The sequence below is a fragment of the Mesocricetus auratus genome, unplaced genomic scaffold, assembly GCF_017639785.1.
Source record: "Mesocricetus auratus isolate SY011 unplaced genomic scaffold, BCM_Maur_2.0 Super-Scaffold_100011, whole genome shotgun sequence".
NCBI classification, from domain to species: Eukaryota; Metazoa; Chordata; class Mammalia; order Rodentia; family Cricetidae; genus Mesocricetus; species Mesocricetus auratus.
The window spans coordinates 58,277,359-58,284,817 of record NW_024429195.1 but is presented as its reverse complement, the minus strand read 5'-3'; the positions used below and the strand labels follow the sequence as shown (position 1 = coordinate 58,284,817).

Below are 7,459 nucleotides of genomic sequence, written 5' to 3'. Positions count from 1 at the left end.
GGTTGTTGTCTAATTACTGTAGCTTGCATTACAGAGAAGCATTTGTTTAATGGTTATAACATATAAAGAATTGCTGGCATTTTAAAAATAAGCTCTTGAAGTCAATCTTCAAAAAAATAAAACTTGGGAAATTCCCTTGTGCTAAAAAATAATCCTTATGATATTGTACAAGAATAGATACTTAGTAGAGTCATGTTTTTGATGCTGGAAGCTGTTATATTAAAACCATCATGGGTGACTTTTCCCATGTTGTATAGTGGTCTTCAATAGTGCTGGAGGACATAGAGTCTGTAGTCATGGCAGAAATCATAGGGAATCATAGAAACCAAAAATTTGGAAGGACTGATGTTTCTTCAGCATTATAAAGCTGTGACACCTGTCCTCCATGTGGAAATCTGGCTACAAATGGAAGAAGGGTCCTGTGATGATTGACATGTGGTGGGTGGAATGGTGCCTTAGAGACCCTGTCTTCTCCATATGTACACACCAGTTCCCATGCTGCACAGCACAATTGAAGAAGGCATATGGCTTCCCCGGGACCTTGGGGGAGCCAATTCTATACCTGGCCTATTCGTTCTCTTTCCAATACACTATATGCCAAGATGTTATGGACTGATGAAAGTAAAGAATGTGAGCTGTAAAAGCAAGGGGAGGGCCGGCCTGGTGTGTAGCCCAACCTGTGGGGCCCTTTCTCTGGGAGTCTTGGTTACCTTTCTTTTGATTGTGACCCATTGTGAAATTGATCAGTGCTTTCTGACTCAGAAAGCTTATCTCAGTTCTTAGGAGAAGGAGGAGATAAAAAGCAGGGAGAAACATGCAAAGCAAGCAGGCAATAAGTCCTCTAGATCCGAAACATGAAACCCGAGGCTGTTAATGCATTTTTAAAACTCCCAGAATAGAGAAAACTATGCATATTCTGACTTACACAAATCAAAATTTGGTATGCTGAGAGTGAACTGTGTACCGCAGAGCTTGTATTGTAATTATATTCATGCCATGTTTTCCAGGCAAATCTCTGGGGTTTTAAGTAGATGTGAGGCAGGAAAATCTTACCAGCCTAGCCATAGAAACTTTTTTTGTTAAACACGCTCTTTAAATTTCCTTTGGAAATGGTTAGTTTAATTACATAGTCTTCATGTAACAAATAACAGTTCTCAAGGTTTCAGTAAAATCACTGAGTAAGCCAGGAGTGGTGCTGCACACCTTTATTCCTAGCACTCATGTGGGAGGCAGAGGAGGCAGGGGGATCTCTGTGGAGCAGAGGCAAGCCTGGTCTGCAGAGCTAATTCCAGGCCAAGCTGAGTTACAAGGTGAGGCTGTGGTGGTTTGAATGTAATTGGCCCACAGGCACTCAGGGAGTGGCGCTCTCATGAGGTGCGGTCTTGTTGGGGGAGGCACGTCACTGGGGCGGGCTTTGAGGTCTCAGGTGCTCAAGCCAGGCCCAGTGTCTCATTCTCCTCCCGCTGCCTGCTGATCTGGAGGTAGAACACCCTGTGACCTCTCTACATCTGCCTATGCACCACCATGCTTCCTGCAATAAAGACGATGGACTAACCCTCTGACGCCGTAAGCCAGACACAGTTAAATGTGTTCCTCTATGAGAGTTGCTGTGGTTATGGTGTCTCTTCACAGGGATAGAAATTCTAACTAAGACAGGGACTTTGTCTCAGAATTACTTGGTTAAAAATATGTGTCTGGATGAGACAATGCTATAAAGGTTTATTCATGATCTCAGTGTTACTAACAGCTAATGGGACTGGAGTCTCGTCCCCCCCTCCCATCCCTGCCCCCCACCCCCATTCTTAAAATTGACAAACTGTGGACAATAGATTGCGATTTTCATTTCTTCCTTTTTCTTTCATTTAGAACATTAATTAACTTATTTCTTGTCACACTATCTCATCTATTCCAAGCTGGCCTTGAATTCCCTATGTATGTAGCTAGGAAGGTAAGGATGACTTTGAACTCCACCACACCCACTAGACAGAGTCTCATTATGTTCCTCTGGCTGTCCTAGACCTTTTTATGTAGACCAGACTGGCCTCAAACTCACAGAGATCCACCTGCCTTTGCCTCCCAAGTGCTGGCATTAAAGGTGTGTGCCACCAAGCCAGGTTTAGAAATTTAACTTCTAAGATGGGGGCGGGGGAATCAGATAGTCTGGTTGTCAGCCCTGGTGAAAATCACAAGCTGTCTAGGTTACTGCTGTATGTTCCTTTCTCAATGCCATTAAGGCCTTGTTGCTCTGCAGTACCAGTATCATTGCTGTAGCTATGGTAGATTCATTCTTTGTGGGCTGGCGTAGATTAGTAATAAATGGGAAAATTAAGTTGTTTCTGAAATTGATCCCTTCTGGAAAGTTTTATTGGCTTAGGGATCTATGGTTCTAATTAAGTGGTCATGTTTCTACGTAAAACTGATATGGCGTGCTTTGGGTGACTTAAAGCTATGAGAGGCATCATGAAGAAGCCAAAGTACTGTCCATTTTCCCTACCCCTCTCCCCTGGGTATATTTGTTTTGCTTTTGTAGTCTGAAATGTCCCCTAACAGAAAAGTGCTATGCCTCATCACATGGGAATTTGAGAAGAATATTTTATTATGAGGAACTTTTCATGCTTATTGTGGGTAATTTATACATATGAGTCCTTACTTTACCTGGGACCTTGAAGATAAAATGGTAAATTAATAAGGGGATGAAAAGCACCCCTATATTTCATATTCTGGGGAAAGAGACTGATGATAAATAATATTTTGTCCAATGACCTTAAGCGTATGAGGGGATTATATAGAATGTTGAAAAGGGTTGGTAGGTAGGAAGGAGAAAGGACATATAAATAGTGGGGAGTTATTTTTTATTTCTGTTATCTTTCTATCCATCCATCCATCCATCCAATCTATCTAATCTATCATGTATCAATCATCTGTCTATTATCTATCAGTCATCTGTCTATATATCATCTCTCTATCATCTGTCATCTATCTATATCATTTATTTATTTTTTTGTGGCAGTGTTTCTTGTTTCACAGCCTGGCCTTGAACTTGGAACTTTTGATCCTACTGCTCCCTCCAGAGTGCTGGAGTTACAGGCATGCACCAGCACACCTGGTTTGTATGTGCTGAGGATAAAACCCAGGTTTTGTGCATGGTGTTTGAGCACTCCACAAATGAGCTCCATCCCGAGCTGTAATCTTTAAGTGTGCAGTAAAGGCCACACTGGGGGCTTGCATTTGAGTCGAAGCAGAGGGAAGTAAGGACACCTGCCACCCAGAGCATAAAAATAGAAATAGGATCAAGGAACCAAATGTCCAAAACTGAACGGGTTTGGTGACTGAGGACTGGGAACTTGGGGTGGCTCTTGTGCTCATGTCTAGCTTTAGGCTTTTGCACGGGGTATTCTACCATCTTCCTGGCGGTAGGAGGTGTGTTGAAGGGAGGGAAGGTGTCTTGTAAGTTAAGTGACTTGAACCCATTTTTGCTGTCACACTGAGCAATGAATTGAGGGAGGAAAACCAGCCCTGCTGTTGAGCTGATGCAGATGAAAGATAGCAGCAAATGGCATCGGGCTGGGGCATGTTTTGTAGTGTATTTTCACACTACAGCCGAGAGCGAAACTGAGTATGGACTGTGAAAAGGAAAGGGGAAAGAAGGATGACCCTCAAAGGTTTTGATGCAAACCCGTAAGAGGCATAATTTTGCACTAAGGTGAGGATGATGGGATTGTAGGAGGGGTAGGTTGGGAAGGCGCATCAGTTGTTCCCTGTCTTGGTTAAGGTTACTATTGCTGTGAAGAGACACCATGACCACAGCAACTCTTCTAAAGGAAAACACTCAATTGAGGTGGCAGCTTACAGTTTGAGAGGTTTAATTCATTATTATCATGGCGAGGAGCATGGCAGTGTTCAGACAAACACGGTGCTGGTTACATCTCATCCGAAGGCAACAGACTGTCACACGGACTATAGGAAGCTGAGCAAAAGAGACCTTAAAGTCTGCCCCCACTGTGACACACTTCCTCAAACAAGGCTTCACCCACTTCAACAAGGCCATGCCTCCAATAGTACCAGTCCTTATGAGCTTACGGGGGCCAATTACATTCAAAGTACCACACTCCCCTTTGGATTTGTGAAATTGGAGATACTATTAGACATCAAGTAGAAGAAGGACATGGAGATGACAGTAAATCAGCTACTTCAATTAAGCAACAACTTCAAGTCTTGCCTTACAGATGTACTATAAAAATTCTAAACAATAATTAAGTATAATTTTATTCTCAGGCAATTAAAGAAAGATGTGATAAAAGAAAAGGGAAAAAATCTCTTCTCCTCTCTGCTGAGATGCTTGGGAGCTATGGAGTCAAAATCCGGGCTCCTCATGCACTATTCATGACCTTTCTTTTCATTAGTGGCAGATCAACATGTACCTGACATCACGCATCCTGTTTGCCTTGTGCCGCCTGGGTGTGGAGAAGGGCTACATCCCTAAGCTCAGGTGGGACCCCCTTGCACACCGCAGTGGTTTGGGGGTCTGTGCTATGGTTCTTCGAGTATCAGTCCTTCATGACCTACCTCTATGAGGACAGCAATGTGTGGCATGACATCTCCTCATCCTCAACAAGAGCCGTCCCTCCAAGTAACACAGCCCAAGGTGCTTCCAGGCAGAGTCCAGCTGCTGCTCAGAGTGGGTTCTATCAACACACCCTCATGGGGGATCCTGCCTTCTCAAAGTCATGGACCTCACACTCCAACTTGTTTTATCCCAGGGTTCCATTTGAAGTAAAAGCCCTGAGTTTGCACCCGTCAGGAACTTTCGAATAGTGTATGTAGCAAGTGGCCTGCTAAGGAGTCTGGGGCTTCACTCCCGCTGCCGTTCTGACTTCTGTAAGACCAGGACCTCAGGTCATTCAGTTCCAGGGAGGACCCTTCGAGTAGAGTTTCTCCCTGGTCTTTGGTCTGGAGGTGAAATTGGTGACAATGAAGATCTTTATTGAGTACCTCTGGGACGCTACCATTTGACCTAAGAGTCTCATTTCACTTTCCACTCGATAAAGCCCACTAGCATCCTCATCAGACTGCTGCAGCTCCTCTTCCTTCTTTTTCTCTAGGAAACAACGAACAGTTTTCAACCTTGGAAGTCTGCGATCTGGTTTGCAAGTGGCCCTTTCCACTCTGTCTTCTGAACACATCCTCTCGATTTGGCGATGGCACTGTTGTTGATAGAACAACCTGAGTTGTCTTCAAGCAACATTTCTAACTTTCGATATTCTTGCCTGACTCCTTCTCGATTCTGGAACAAGCATTTCAGAATTTCTTGCAGTCTTTAATGTCTTTGTCATGAGTGCTTGAGTGTCCTGATTTTATACTGTCATTTTTGTCAGTCAAGGCTTTCTGTTCTTCATAGGCTTTTAGTTTTTCTTTCAACATTATAATCTCTGCTTTCTGCACATTCCAGATCTTTACATATTGAGATATTCGACCATTGGCATTAAGGACATTGCTCTTCAAAGAAGATTTAATGTCTTTTGCGTGATTAGCATACTTAAGAGTGTTATATGTGTTGTTGTAAAACAAAGAGGAAGGACTAACAGCAGCTATCATTATAGTTTGACAGTTTCCTCCAAGAGACTCCTTCAACAACTGAGTAAACTTACTATTTCTGTAAGGAATATGCTTGATTCCTTCTCTTCGTGTCTGCTAAGGCATTGATGACATTCCCAAGGGCTAAACAGGATTTATTAATATTTGTGCCTTCTACAAATTGTGTCCTTTTAGCACCAGAACTTCTGGCCCACTCAGATCCTGCCAGGTCAATGAGTGACATTTTGCCTATACAGACATTTTGGTTGATGTTTGCTGCTTTGTCCTGTTGTTGCAAATAAATCTGGAAAACAGCATGGGAGCAAGAAGATGTAGCATTCGTGTTGGTGGAATGCTGTGTCCCGTTTTTATTTCCATTGTCTAGTGGCTGTACTGTTTCCTCTGTGGATCTGGGCTGGTGTAAAGCCAGACGCTGAACAGCCACTCCTTTTTGGACATCTTCCTGAACAGCAAGGGGCCCAGAATTTGTCAAGAGGTTACAAATCTGTTCATTATATACCTCCAAATAAGAAACAGCAGTACTACACACTTTCTCCTCTTTAGTCTCATCTAGTCCATGGATTTGAAAAGGTCTAACACTGTTAGGTACATTACTCTAGATTCAGCAGCTGATCCTAGCATTGTGTGTGTCTTCCAAGCTCCAGTGGCAACATATGCTAGTACTGTGCGATTATATCCATTCAGAAAACTATGAAGGATTGGTTTAGTAGTGTGTTCAAAAACTCCCATTTGAGTTGTCATTTATCCTTAGTTTGCCTTTTAGTAATATCAAAATTTGTAGTTTTCTTTTCATGAAAAAAAAAACCTGACTTCTTGTTTTAGATCAAAACCGAATGTATGTTTATCCACAACAGGAACCACTTTGTGGTGGGGAAGATCTTTTCAACTTTCAGAAAACTTGAAAGGAGGCCAGTGTGTTAATAACCTTCAATTTAACATTAGATTCTTCTATTATTAATGTGAATTTTAGAAGTCATTATAAAACTAAATAGTCATTAGAAATCACCTTGGGCTGAGAGCTGAGAGAATAATTTTTTATTTCAATAGACTTTAAATATTTAATGATGATAATAGAGACACATAGGAAGTCAGTGGGAAATTTGCATGGATCACAAAGAAGCCAGGGAGGATTTTTAAAATCAAATTGGAACCTTTTGTAATGAAAGTTCTTTGAATTTTCCTGTGCATTTTGAAGTCAAAGCGTTTCCTAGAAATAATCTCATTAAGCTGTAGTGAGACTAACCAGAACACATAATATTATTTCTAATTTTTAGATCTGGCTGAAGAGGAGGAGTGGATTCACAATAGAGTCCCTGTGTTCTTGGAGACTTGATGGCTAAACAAGGGTTTAGAGCCTGCAGTTTTTCCATTTCAGATGAGCGATTTTCCAGCAAAACCACATTGTTGTGATTGTTTTCTCTACTATAATAAACAAAAAGAATCCTTGTTTTGCTCTCTCTTGTGTCTCCCATTTTAGCTCCAAATGGTCACATGCAAAAATGATATTCACACTAAAAAGAGTTCTGCACTTCGATTAAGTATAGCCACTTCTCATAATCTAGATTTCCAGCTATGGGAGGCTCCCCTTAAGATTCAGATATCAGAAGTGAATTTATTCCTGTTGCTAAATTATAGCATACAGTTGCCATAATCCAGCATAGGCATATGGGATTTGTGTGTATACAATTTATTTACATTAGAGCAGGAGTTCTCAACCTGTTGGTCAGGATCCCTTGGGGGGGTTGAACGACCCTTTCACAGGGGTCATCAGAAACCATCAGAAAACACGGACATTTACGTTACAAATCCTAACAGTAGCAAAATCACTGTTATGAAGTAGCAAAAAAAAATAATTTTATGGTTT

At 41.8% G+C, this 7,459-nt stretch overlaps 1 pseudogene; it reads right to left on the bottom strand.

The window, feature by feature from the left end:
- Positions 1-4,797: 4,797 nt before the first annotated feature.
- Positions 4,798-6,336, bottom strand: LOC101841964 (annotated as a pseudogene).
- Between the last annotated feature and the right edge of the window lie 1,123 nt (positions 6,337-7,459).